Here is a 16962-nt window from a genome sequence, read left to right as displayed (position 1 = left end):
CACACACACATCCACACACATATACACTTACATACCCACACACACACACCCCATACACACACATCACACACACACACACACACACATACTGACACACCCACACACACACCCACACACTTGCACAAACACACAAGCAAACACACACACACAAACCCCGCACCATACACACCCACACACACTTACACACCCACACACACCCACACACACCACACACACACTCCACACACATACCCCCCACGCACACACACCCCCACACGCACACACACATGCACATACACACCCCACATCCACACACACACCCCACACACACACCCCCACACACACACGCGCGCACCCCATACACACACCCCCAGACACACCCCACATACACACACACCCCACGCACACACCCCACACACACCACACACACCCCACACACACCACACACACCCCACACACACACACACACCCCACACACACCACACACACACACACCCACACACACCCCACACACACACATATACACTTACATACCCACACACACACCCCATACACACACCTCACACACACACACACGCACACACTGACACACCCACACACACCCACACACACCACACACACACTCCACACACATACCCCCCATGCACACACACACCCACACGCACACACACATGCACATACACACACCCCCCGCGCACACACATGCACACACACACCTACACACACACACACTTACACACCCACACACACACCCACACCCACACCCCCCCACACACACACCCACACACACACACCCCACACACACCCCCACACACACCCCACACACCCCCCCCACACACACCCCCCACACACACACCCCACACACACCTCCCACACACACACCCACACACACACACACCCGCACACACACACACACCCCACACACACCCACACCCCACGCACACACACCCCACACACACCACACACACACACCCACACACCCCACACACACATCCACACACACATACACTTTCATACCCCCACACACACACCACACTCACACACCTCACACACACACACACACTGACACACCCACACACACTCACACCCACACACTTGCACAAACACACAACAAACACACACACACTTCCACACCCACACACACACTCCACACACATACCCCGCCACGCACACACACCCCCACACGCACACACACACCCCCGCGCACACACACATGCAAACACACACCTACACACACACACACACACACATACACACACACCATACACACCCTACACGCACACACACACTTACACACCCACCCACACACACCCATGCACACACACACCCCGCACACACACCCTACACACACGCCACACACACACACACCACACACACACCCCCACCCACATGCACATGTACACACACACACCACACACACAACCCCACACACCCCACACCTCACACACACCCCACATACACCCACACACCCAACCCACACACACCCCACACACACCCCACACACACCACACACACACCCCACATACGCACACAACCCCACATACACACACACACCCCACACCCACACACACACCCCACACACACACCCCCACACACACGCGCACCCCACACACACACCCCCAGACACACCCCACATCCCCACACACCCCACACATGCACACATACCCCACACACACCCCACATACACACACACACCCCGCGCACACACATCCCACACACACCACACACACACAGACACCCCCACACACTCCCCACACACACACATCCACACACATATACACTTACATACCCACACACACACACCCCATACACACACACCTCACACACACACACACACACATACTGACACACGCACACCCACACCCACACACTTGCACAAACACACAAGCAAACACACACACACAAACCCCGCACCATACACACCCACACATTTACACACCCACACACACCCACACACACCACACACACACTCCACACACATACCCCCCCACGCACACACACCCCCACACGCACACACACATGCACATACACACCCCACATCCACACACACACCCCACACACACCCCCACACACACACACGCGCACCCCATACACACCCCCCCAGACACACCCCACATACACACACACCCCACGCACACACACCCCACACACACCACACACACCCCACACACACCACACACACCCCACACACACCCACACACACCCCACACACACCACACACACACACACACCCACACACACCCCACACACACCACACACACACACACACCCACACACACCCCACACACACACATATACACTTACATACCCACACACACACCCCATACACACACACCTCACACACACACACACACGCACACACTGACACACCCACACACACCCACACACACCACACACACACTCCACACACATACTCCCCATGCACACACACACCCACACGCACACACACATGCACATACACACACCCCCCGCGCACACACATGCACACACACACCTACACACACACACACTTACACACCCACACACACACCCACACCCACACACTTGCACAAACACACACACACAAACCCCGCACCATACACACCCACACACACTTACACACCCACACACACCCACACACACCACACACACACTCCACACACATACCCCCCCACGCACACACACCCCCACACGCACACACACATGCACATACACACACCCCCCGCGCACACACACATGCACACACACACCTACACACACACACTTACACACCCACGCACACACACCCACGCACACACACACCCCGCACACACACCCTAAGCACACACGCCACACACACACACCACACACACACCCCACACACACACCCACACACACACTCCCCCCACACATACACACACCTCACCCCCCCACACACACCCAACACACACACACCCCACACACACACACCCCACACACGCCCCACATACACACACACAACCCCCCCACACACCCCAGATACACACACACACAAACCCCACACCCACACACACCCCCCACACACACCCCACACACACACACACCCCACACACACCCCCCACATACACCCCACACCCACACACACCCCCCACATGCAAACATGCCCCACATACACCCCACACACACACATCCACACACACACATCCACACACACACAAACACCCACCCCATACACACACACCTCACACACACACGCACACACTGACACACATACCCCACACACACACCACACACACACCCCACACACACACCCACACACACACCCCACACACACCCCACACACGCCCCACATACACACACACAAACCCCTCACACACACCCGAGATACACACACTCACAAACCCCACACCCACGCACACCCCCCACACACATCCCAGATACACACACACACACCCCACACACCCCCCCCACATACACCCCACACCCACACACACCACACACAGCCACACACACACTTACATACACACACACCCACACCCACACACTTGCACACACACACAAGCAAACACACACACACACAAACCCCCCACCACACACACACAAACTTACACACCCACACACACCCACACACGCCACACACACACGCCACACACACACATTACGGGCGGCACGGTGGCACAGTGGTTAGCACTGCTGCCTCACAGCACCAGAGACCCGGGTTCAATTCCTGCCTCAGGCGACTGACTGTGTGGAGTTTGCACGTTCTCCCCGTGTCTGCGTGGGTTTCCTCCGGGTGCTCCGGTTTCCTCCCACAGTCCAAAGATGTGCGGGTCAGGTGAATTGGTCATGCTAAATTGCCCGTAGTGTTAGGTAAGGGGTAAATGTAGGGGTATGGGTGGGTTGCGCTTCGGCGGGTCGGTGTGGACTTGTTGGGCCGAAGGGCCTGTTTCCACACTGTAAGTAATCTAATCTAATCTAATCTAATCCCACACACACCCACACGCACACACACATGCACATACACACACACCCCGCGTACACATACATGCACACACACACACACACACACACATACTTACACACACACACACCCACACACACACCCCACACATACACCCACACACACACTTACACACCCACCCACACACACACATGCGCACACACGCACATCCACACACACCCTCACACACACACACGCACACACACATGCACATACACACACACCCCGCGTACACACACATGCACACACACACACACACACACACACACATACTTACACACACACACACCCACACACACACCCCACACATACACCCACACACACACTTACACACCCACCCACACACACACATGCGCACACACGCACATCCACACACACCCTCACACACACACACATGCACACACACATGCACACACATACACACATACACACACACCCACACCACACACACACCCCACACACACAGACACGCACACCCACGTGCACACACCCCACACACACACCTGCATACACATCCACATGCACACACTCACACCCACACACACATACACACACACACCCACACACACACACACCCCACACACCCACCCCCACCCACATGCACATGTACACACACACCACACACACACACCCCACACACACACCCCCACACACCCACACCTCACACACACCCCACATACACCCACACACCGAACCCACACACACCCCACACACACCCCACACACACCACACACACACACACCCACACACACCCCACACACACACATCCACACACATATACACTTACATACCCACACACACACACCCCATACACACACACCTCACACACACACACACAGACACACCCACACACACACCCACACCCACACACTTGCACAAACACACAAGCAAACACACACACAAACCCCGCACCATACACACCCACACACACTTACACACCCACACACAGCCACACACACCACACACACACTCCACACACATACCCCCCCACGCACACACACCCCCACACGCACACACACATGCACATACACACCCCCCGCGCACACACACATGCACACACACACCTACACACACACACACACTTACACACCCACCCACACACACACCCCACACATACACCCACACACACACTTACACACCCACCCACACACACACATGCGCACACACACACATCCACACACACCCTCACACACACACACATACACACGTACACACACACCCACACCACACACACACCCCACACACACAGACACGCACACCCACGTGCACACACCCCACACACACACCTGCATACACATCCACATGCACACACTCACACCCACACACACATACACACACACACACCCACACACACACACACACCCCACACACCCACCCCCACCCACATGCACATGTACACACACACCACACACACACACACCCCACACACACATCCCCACACACCCACACCTCACACACACCCCACATACACCCACACACCGAACCCACACACACCCCACACACACCCCACACACACCACACACACACACACCCACCCCACACACACACATCCACACACATATACACTTACATACCCACACACACACACCCCATACACACACACCTCACACACACACACAGACACACCCACACGCACACCCACACCCACACACTTGCACAAACACACAAGCAAACACACACACAAACCCCGCACCATACACACCCACACACACTTACACACCCACACACAGCCACACACACCACACACACACTCCACACACATACCCCCCCACGCACACACACCCCCACACGCACACACACATGCACATACACACCCCCCGCGCACACACACATGCACACACACACCTACACACACACACACACTTACACACCCACCCACACACACACCCCGCACACACACCCTACGCACACACGCCACACACCACACACACACACCCCACACACACACCCCACACACACACACCCCACGCACCCCACACACACACTCCCCCCACACATACACACACCTCACACCCCCACACACACCCAACACACACACCCCACACACACACCCCCCACACACCCCACACACGCCCCACATACACACACACAACCCCCCCACACACCCCAGATACACATACACCCCACACATGCAAACATGCCCCACATACACCCCCCACACACCCCACACACACACATCCACACACACACTTACATACACACACACACCCCATACACACACACCTCACACACACGCGCACACACTGACACACATACCCCACACACACTCATAGCCCCCACACACACCCACACCCACACACTTGCACACACACACTTGCACACACACCCAGCAAACACACACACACAAACCCCCCACCACACACACATACACTTACACACCCACACACACCCACACACACACGCCACACACACACATCCCACACATACGCACACACACACACACGCACGCACACATGCACATACACACACCCCCTGCGTGCACAAACATGCACGCACACACACCTACACACACACAACACCCACACACACACATACATACACACCCCACACACCCACACACACCCACACACACACACTTACACACCCACCCACACACACACATGCACACACACATACACGCACATACACACACATAACACACACACCCACACCACACACACACTCACACACACCCACACCACACACACCCCACACACACAGACACGCACACCAACGTGCACACACCCCACACACGCACCTGCATACACATCCACATGCACACCCACACACACACATGCACACACACACACCCACACACACACACCCCACATGCCCACCCCCACCCACACGCACATGTACACACACCACACACACACACCCCACACACACCCCCCACACACACCCCACATAAACACAGCCCACACACACACCCACACACACCCCACGTACACGCACACACACCCACACACACACACACACTTCACACACACACACCACACACACACCCCGTACACACACACACCCCCCACACACAAACCGCACACCCACCCCGCACACACAACCACTCACACACACACCCCACAGACACTCCCTACACACACACGCACACCACACACACACACACCCCACGCACCCCACACACACACTCCCCCCTTGCACACACACACCTCACACACACCCCATACCCCCACACACACCCCGCACACACACCCCACACACAACCCCCCCCACACACACACACCCCACACACACCCCCCCACACACACACCCCATGCACGCACCCACACACACACACTTGCGCACACACACACAAACAAACACACACACACACAAACCCCCCACCACACACACATGCCACACACACACACCCCACACACACACACCCACACGCACACACACATGCAGACACACACACCTACACACACACAACACACACACACACCCCACACACACACACACACACGCACACCCACACACACCCACACACACACACCCCACACACCCACCCCCACCCACACGCACATGCACACACACCCACACGCACACACACACCCCACACGCCCACACACGCGCACGCACACACTTACACACCCACCCACACACACACCCCGCACACACATCCACACACACACACTTACACACCCACCCACACACACATGCACGCACACATCCACACACACCCACACACACACATGCACACACACATGCACACACATACACACACACCCACACCACACACACACGCATACCACACACACACACCCGCACACACACACACCCCCCACACACACACACCCCACACACACCCACACACACACACGCACACACACACACCCCCACCCACACACACCCACCCACACACACACCCCGCACACACACCCACACACACTTACACACCCACCCATACACACACATGCACACATATACACACCCACACACACACCCACATGCACACACACCTACACCCACACATGCACACACACTCACCTACGCACACACAGACACACCCCCCACACACCCCCCACACACACACACCCATACCATACACACACACACACCCGCACACACACACCCCACACACACCCACACACCCACATCCACACATGCACACACACACCTACCCACACACCCACACACACACACCCACACCAACACACATGCACACACACATACCCCCACACACACACCCCACACACATACACCCCCCCACACACACCTACATACACGCACCCACACCACACACACACACCCACCCACACACCCACCCACACACATGCACACACACACCCGCACACACACGCACACACATGCACACACACACCTACACACACACCCACTTGCACACACCCACACACACACACCTACACACACACACCCACACACACACACCCCACACACAACACCCACACCCACACACACACATCCACCCCCCCACACACTCATATACTAACATCCACCCCACACACAAATACACACACACTCCCCAGACTCACACTCACACGCACCCAAACCCACACCCCCACACACACGCCTACACACACACTCCTACACGCAACTATAGATCGGTGTGATGAGTACTATAGATGGGTCAGTTTTTGTCCAGTGTGTGCAGGAGGGCTTCCTGACACAGTATGTAGACAGGCCGACAAGGGGCGAAGCCATTTTAGACTTAGTACTGGGTAACGAGCCTGGCCATATGTTAGATTTGGAAGTAGGTGAGCTCTTTGGAGACAGCGATCACAATTCTGTCAGGTTTACTTTAGTGATGGAAAGGGATAGGGGTACTCCACCGAGCAACAGTTACAGCTGGGGGAAGGGAAATTACGACGCAATTAATAAAGATTTAGGAAGTGTAGAATGGAGAAGGAAACTGCAGGGGATGAGCACATTAAAAATGTGGAGCTTATTCAAGGAAAAACTCCTGTGTGTCCTAGATAAGTATGTACCTGTCAGGCAGGGAGGAAGATATAGAACGCGTGAGCTGTGGTTTACTAAGGAAGTGGAATCCATGGTCAAGAAGAAGAAGAAGGCTTATGATAGGATAAAATGTGAAAACTCAGAGCGCTTGAGGGTTACAAGGAAGTCAGGAAGGACCTAAAAAGAGAGCTCAAAAGAGCCAGGAGGGGACATGAGAAGTTGTTGGCGGATAGGATCAGGGTTAATCCTAAGGCTTTCCATAGGTATGTCAGGAATAAAAGAATGACGAGAGTTAAATTAGGGCCAAGTTGTGTGTGGAGTCAGAGGAGATAGGGGAAGCACTAAATAAATATTTTTCTACAGTGTTCACTGTAGAAAATGAAATTGTTGGCGAGGAAGATACAGAGATACATGCATCTAGACTAGAAGAGATTGAGGTTCACAAGGAAGAGGTATTAGAAATACTGCAGAAATAGACAAGTCCCCTGAGCAGGATGGGATCTATCCTAGGATCCTCTGGGAAGCAAGGGAAGAGATTGCTGAGCCTTTGGCATTGATCTTCAAATCATCACTATCTACAGGAATAGTGCCTGAGGACTGGAGTATAGCAAATGTGGGTCCCTTGTTCAAAAAGGGGAGTAGAGACTATCCTGGTAATTATAGACCAGTGAGCCTTAGTTCAGTTGTTGGTAAAGTGTTGGAAAAGGTTATAAGAGATAGGATTTATAACCATCTGGAAAAGAATAATTTGATTAGGGATAGTCAGCACGGTTTTGTGAAGGGTAGGTCGTGCCTCACAAACCTTATTGAGTTCTTTGAGAAAGTGACCAAACAGGTAGATGAGAGTAAACTGGTTGATGTGGTGTATATGGATAAGGTTCCCCACAGCAGGCTATTGTACAAAATGCAGAGGAATGGGATTGTGGGAGATATAGCAGTTTGGATCAGTAATTGGCTTGCTGAAAGAAGGCAGAGGGTGGTGGTTGATGAGAAATGTTCATCCTGGAGTCCAGTTACCAGTGGTGTACCGCAAGGGTCAGTGTTGGGTCCACTGCTGTTCGTCATTTTTATAGATGCCCTGGATGAGGGCATAGAAGGGTGGGTTAGTAAATTTGCAGACAACACGAAGGTCGGTGGAGTTGTGGATAGTGACGAAGGATGTTGTAGGTTACAGAAAGACATAGATAAGCCGCAGAGCTGGGTTGAGAGGTGGCAAATGGAGCTTAATGGGGACAAGTGTGAGGTGATTCACTTTGGTCAGAGTAACCGGAATGCAAAGTACTGGGATAATGGTAGGATTCTTGGTAGTGTAGATGAGCAGAGAGATCTCAGTGTCCATGTACACAGATCATTGAAAGTTGCCACCCAGGGTGACAGGGTTGTTAAGAAGTCATACGGTGTCTTCGCTTTTATTAATAGAGGGATTGAGTTCCAGAACCATGAGGTTATGCTGCAGCTGTACAAAACTCTGGTACGGCCACACTTGGAATATTGTGTACAGTTCTGGTCACCGCATTATTGGAAGGATGTGGAAGCTTTGGAAAGGGTGCAGAGGAGATTTACTCGGATGTTGCCTGGTATGGAGGGAAGGTCTTACGAGGAAAGGCTGAGGGACTTGAGGCTGTTTTCGTTAGAGAGAAGAAGGTTGAGAGGTGACTTAATGGAGACATATAAGATAATCAGAGGGTTAGATAGGGTGGACAGGGAGAGCCTTTTTCCAAGTATGGGGACGGTGAGCACGAGGGGGCATAGCTTTAAATTGAGGGGTGATAGATATAGGACAGATGTCAGAGGTAGTTTCTTTACTCAGTAGTGAGGGTATGGAATGCTTTCCCTGCAATGGTAGTAGATTCACCAACTTTAAGTACATGGAATAGTGTAAGTTAGGTGGGCTTCAGATTGGTATGACAGGTCGGTGCAACATCGAGGGCCGAAGGGCCTGTACTGCGCTGTAATGTTCTATGTTCTCTGTACATGCTTGGTCACCTTCTCAAAAAACTCAATGAGGTTTGGGAGACAGGACCTGCCCTTGACGAAACCATGTTGATGATCTGAAATCAAATTGTTCCTTGCTAGATGATTATAAATCCTATCTCTTATAATCCTTTCCAAAACATTTCCTACAACAGGCGTAAGGCTCACTGGTCTATAATTACCTGGGTCATCTCTACTGCCCTTCTTGAACAAGGGCACATTTGCAATCCTCCAGTTCTCTGATGCCAAACCTGTCGACAATGATGACTCAAAAATCAAAGTCAAAGGCTCGGCCATCTCCTCCCTAACTTCTCAGAGAATCCTCGTATAGATCCCATCCAGCCCAGGGGACTTGTCTACTTTCACTCCTTCTCGAATTGATAATATGTCTTTGTAACTAACCTCAATTTTTTCTCGTCTAATATCTCATACCTCATTCTTCTCCTGTCCAATATTCTCCTTTTCCTGAGTGAAAACCGATGAGAATATGTAGGAATAAGATGGGGAGGGCTAACACTATTGAGCATGAGGTGGATGTAGAGAATGCTATTCCAATAAAACAGCACCTCTCCAGACTCAATCCTTTCAAAGCTACCCAGGTCCAGTGGGAAGTGGATGGGATGTTCGATGAACCTATCATAGTGGAGAAAGTTTGTTTAGAAACTTGAAAAAGTTCAGAAAATATTTACAAGGATGTTGCCTGGATTGGAGGATCTGAGCTACAGGGAGAGGCTGAACAGGCTGGGGCTGTTTTCCCTGGAGCGTCAGAGGCTGAGGAGTGACCTTATAGAGGTTTACAAAATTATGAGGGGCATGGATAGGATAAATAGACAACATCTTTTCCCTGGGGTAGGGGAGAGAGGTTTAGGGTGAGAGTGGAAAGATATAAAAGAGACCTATGGGGCAACTTTTTCACACAGAGGGTGGTCCGTGTATGGAATGAGCTGCCAGAGGGAAGCGGTGGAGGCTGGTACAATTACAACATTTAAAAGGAATCTGGATGGGTAAATGAATAGGAAGGGTTTGGAGGGATATGAGCCGGGTGCTGGCAGGTGGGATTAGATTGGGTTGGGATATCTGGTCGGCATGGACGGTTTGGACCGAAGGGTCTGTTTCCATGCTGTACATCTCTAGGACTCTATGACTGAAGATGCTGGAGAATAGAATCGAGAATGTGTGGTGCTGGAAAAGCACAGCAGGTCATGCAGCATCCAAGGAGCAGGAGAATCAACATTTTCAGGAGCCCTTCATCAGGAAGATATCATCGAACTGAGTCTGAGTTCACCAATCGTGTTAGTTCCCAAACCTGACGGAACGTAATGAATTTGTGTGGACAACCGGCAGGTCAACACCACAACAAAATCAGACTCATACCCAATCCCAAGATTGGAGGACTGTATGGAGAAAGTTGGACAAGCCAGTTACATCACAATGTTGTACTTACTGCAGGTTAATGACAGGTACCTTTATCAAAGTAAGTGAAAGAAGTTTCTGCATTTGTAACCCCAAATGGACTATATCAATTTGAAGTGATGCCTTTTGGAATGAAGAACGCACCAGCCATATTCCAAAGCCTCATGAACAGAGTTGTGATTGGATTAACCAATTGTGCAGTTTATGTGGATGATGGAGTGGTCTTTAGTGAGTCATGGAAAGGTAACATGGTAGAGTTGGCAGAGCTCTATGATTAAGAGAAGTAAGACTGATGATAAATTTAAAGAAAACAGAATTCACAAAAGCAGAGGTGATGTTCTTGGGACAGAACATCGGACATGGAAGATTGACCCCAGGGAACACAAAGACAATCAAGGAATTTCCATGTAAAAAATGAGGTCTGCAGATGCTGGAGATCACAGCTGCAAATGTGTTGCTGGTCAAAGCACAGCAGGCCAGGCAGCATCTCAGGAATAGAGAATTCGACGTTTCGAGCATAAGCCATTCCTGATGAAGGGCTTATGCTCGAAACGTCGAATTCTCTATTCCTGAGATGCTGCCTGGCCTGCTGTGCTTTGACCAGCAACACATTTGCAGCAAGGAATTTCCATGACCAACTTTGAAGAAAGAGGTGCTTTGATTGATGGGATGAAGCGGATTCCTCCGGAAGTTTGTTCCAAACTTCAGCAGTGTCAAGGCAATGCTCACAACTTTCCTGAAAAGAACACCAACTTTCAGTGGACAGGCAGAACAATAACCGGGAGGTGTTTGAGAATTGAAAAGCAGTACTAACCACCGCACGTGTGTCAGCTACACCAAAAGGTTTTGAAACCCTTCAAAGTTGCAATCAATGCTTGCAATATCAGAGTTGGAGTATGTGTTTGTGTATGTAGGAGTATTTATTACTTTGTAACGGGATTAACAATTAGAAAACAAAGTGAAGCCATCTTTTCATTATGATGGCTCATTATTTTCTTGATGGGGGAGGTGTTATGAAGTTGAAGGTGTGGACTGTACCTTTAAGAGAGTGAATGCTGTTCTGAACTGAGAGATTACAAGCGCCTGTGTATATGACTGGATGGTGGTCCCAGACTGCACTGGAACATTGACAATATGTAACACTTGGCCGTGAAATGGATATCTGGGTTTTGGTTGCTGTTTTGACAGCAGTTCAAATTTAACCAATCAGTTTAAATTATGCCACAGGATATTGAAGCCCAATCGCATTTGAATTTATTCTTTTGCCAACATCGAACCAATGAGACAGTCTGATGTTGGATATATAAAAAGGCAAGCATTTTGAAAGTCAGACAGAGCAACAGCCATCTAGACAGATCCAAGAAATATCTATCAAAGGTATCTTTTCATATGAAACATATTCGCAGTAAAAAGAAAGAAGACGACCCAGGGAGATCTTCAGCTGGAAGAAGACAGACACTGAAGACGACAGCCACTTTTGAAATGAATTAATGTAATTTTAATAAGTGTTTTATTGGTACAGCATATTGTTATAGAGTTGGAAGCAGATCATTAGTAGATAAAGGGGGGCTTAGAGTTGTGAATAGTTGTTGTTTCATGTTCACTTTTAGAATTAACGAATAAATTAATGTTATTTTCTTTAAATAGTGGAATTTGGAAGATCTCTGTCACTCATACTTTAACAGATTATGAGGTGAGGTGAGCTTTTCTGGGGGTTTGGTTTCACTAACAGAAGGGTTTACCAGTGTGTTGTACCAAACACACTCCAAACACTTTCTAAAGAATTTCTCCAGTGATAATGTCAGCTCATGTCATCGCTTTCCTTGTTCTGCAGTTTCTTCCAATGGGAACAATTTGTCGACCGTTGGCTAACGAATGTGACTTGGAAGAATACTGTTCAGGGATCTCCTCATACTGCCCTGACAATGTGTATCTGAAGGATGGCTATACGTGTGAAGACGGGAACTTGCACTGTGGTACTGGAGCTTGTCAGTCTTTGAAGATTATGTGTGAGGAGCTGTGGGGTCCAGGTGAGCTCTTTCTATTCAAATCCCTCACGTTATTGAACCCAGCGTCACAAACCCTGAGAAGAAATGCTGTCCTTGACACACGGGCTTCCTGCAGATGCTATAGTCCCATCCTTCCACATTTCCAGTGACCACGGAGCCCACTTATATACCAGTGCTAACTTGTCAGGAGGTGAAGCAGCATCGGAGGAGCAGGAACATCGACGGTTCAAGTCAGGACACTGGAGAATATCAATACCTGGATATGATTCAAACTAATTTATTATTGTCAGAGAACGAGCAAGACAAACTGACAGTTGTAGAGAAGCCGTAGATTCAGAATGTGGTCAAAACAACGAAGGTATCTAATTTATAGCCAAATGTCCCATATTTCCGATGTTCCAGTACACACTGAGGCTGCTACACAGCCACATGGCAGGTGCCTGCAAGCTCTCAGTTGAGAACATCATTCACTCACACTTAAAGGTACAGTACACACCTTTCACTTCAGAGTAAACCATACCCATTCCCCAGGCTCTGCTCACAGACTGCTGTTTAACCCCTTACAGCTCCCTGGGCAACCCCACCTCGGACTGTTGTTTAACCCCATTCTCCTCCCCGTGTCACCCCCCCACCCCGTCAGACTGCTGTTTAACCCCTTACTGCTCCCTGGGGTCTCCTCCCTCAGACTGCTGTTTAACCCCTTACTGCTCCCTGGGTCTCCCCCCTCAGACTGCTGTTTAACTCTGTACTGCTCCCTGGGGTCTCCCCCCTCAGACTGCTGTTTAACCCCTTACTGCTCCCCGGGGCCTCCCCCCTCAGACTGATGTTTAACCCCTCACTGCTCCATGGGGTCTCCCCCCTCAGACTGCTGTTTAACCCCTTACTGCTCCCCGGGGTCTCCCCCCTCAGACTGCTGTTTAACCCTTTACTGCTCCCCGGGGCCTCCCGCCTCAGACTGATGTTTCACCCCTTACTGCTCCCTCGGGCGTCCCCCTCAGACTGCTGTTTAACCCCTTACTGCTCCCTGGGGTCTCCCCCCTCAGACTGCTGTTTAACCCCTTACTGCTCCCTGGGGTCTCCCCCCTCAGACTGCTGTTTAACCCCTTACTGCTCCGTGGGGTCACCACCCTCAGACTGCTGTTTAACCCTTTACTGCTCCCTGGGGTCTCTCCCCTCAGATGCTGTTTAACCCCTTACTGCTCCCCCCTCAGGCTGCTGTTTAACCCCTCACTGCTCCCCGGATGTCCCCCCTCAGACTGCCGTTTAACCCCTTACTGCTCCCTGGGGTCTCCCCCCTCAGACTGCTGTTTAACCCCTTACTGCTCCCTGGGGTCTCTCCCCTCAGATGCTGTTTAACCCCTTACTGCTCCCCGGGGCTCCCCCCTCAGGCTGCTGTTTAACCCCTTACTGCTCCCTGGGGTCTCCCCCCTCAGACTGCTGTTTAACCCCTTACTGCTCCCTGGGGTCTCCCCCCTCAGACTGCTGTTTAACCCCTTACTGCTCCCCAGGGTCTCCCCCCTCAGACTGCTGTTTAACCCCTTACTGCTCCCTGGGGTCTCTCCCCTCAGATGCTGTTTAACCCCTTACTGCTCCCCGGGGCTCCCCCCTCAGACTGCTGTTTAACCCCTCACTGCTCCCCGGATGTCCCCCCTCAGACTGCTGTTTAACCCCTTACTGCTCCCTGGGGTCTCCCCACTCAGACTGCTGTTTAACCCCTTACTGCTCCCTGGGGTCTCCCCCCTCAGACTGCTGTTTAACCCCTTACTGCTCCCTCGGGTCTCCCCCCTAAGACTGCTGTTTAACCCCTTACTGTTCCCGGGGGTCTCTCCCCTCAGACTGCTGTTTAACCCATTACTGCTCCCCGGGGTCTCCCCCTCAGACTGCTGTTTAACGTCTTACTGCTCCCCGGGGTCTCCCCCCTCAGACTGCTGTTTAACCCCTTACTGCTCCCCGGGGTCTCTCCCCTCAGACTGCTGTTTAACCCCTTACGACTCCCCTGGGTCTCCCCTCTCAGACTGCTGTTTAACCCCTTACTGCTCGCTCGGGTCACCCCCCTCAGACTGCTGTTTAACCCCTTACTGCTCCCTGGGGTCTCCCCCCATCAGACTGCTGTTTAACCCCTTACTGCTCCCTCGGGTCTCCCCACTCAGACTGCAGTTTAACCCCTTACTGCTCCCCGGGTGCTCCCACCTCAGGCTGCTGCTTAACCCCTTCCTGCTCCCCGGGGTCACCCCCTCAGGCTGCTGTTTAACCCCTTACTGCTCCCTGGGGTCTCCCCCCTCAGACTGCTGTTTAACCCCTTACTGCTCCATCGAGTCTCCCCCACTCAGACTGCTGTTTAACCCCTGACAGCTCCCCGGGGGTCTCTCCCCTCAGACTGCTGTTTAACCCCTTACTGCTCCCCGGGGTCTCCCCCCCTCAGACTGCTGTTTAACCCCTTACTGCTCCATCGAGTCTCCCCCACTCAGACTGCTGTTTAACCCCTGACAGCTCCCCGGGGGTCTCTCCCCTCAGACTGTTGTTTAACCCCTTACTGCTCCCTGGGGTCTACCCCCTCAGACTGCTGTTTAACCCCTTACTGCTCCCCGGGATCTCCCCCCCTCAGACTGCTGTTTAACCCCTTACTGCTCCCCGGGGTCTCTCCCTTCAGACTGCTGTTTAACCCCTTAGTGCTCCCTCGTGTCTCCCCCCCAGACTGCTGTTTAACCTCTTACTGCTCCCCAGGGCTCCCCCCTCAGACTGCTGTTTAACCCC

This window comes from Hemiscyllium ocellatum, chromosome 1 (assembly GCF_020745735.1).
Source record: "Hemiscyllium ocellatum isolate sHemOce1 chromosome 1, sHemOce1.pat.X.cur, whole genome shotgun sequence".
Taxonomy (NCBI): domain Eukaryota; kingdom Metazoa; phylum Chordata; class Chondrichthyes; order Orectolobiformes; family Hemiscylliidae; genus Hemiscyllium; species Hemiscyllium ocellatum.
The sequence above is the reverse complement of the archived record's forward strand: the minus strand, read 5'-3'. Positions refer to the sequence as shown.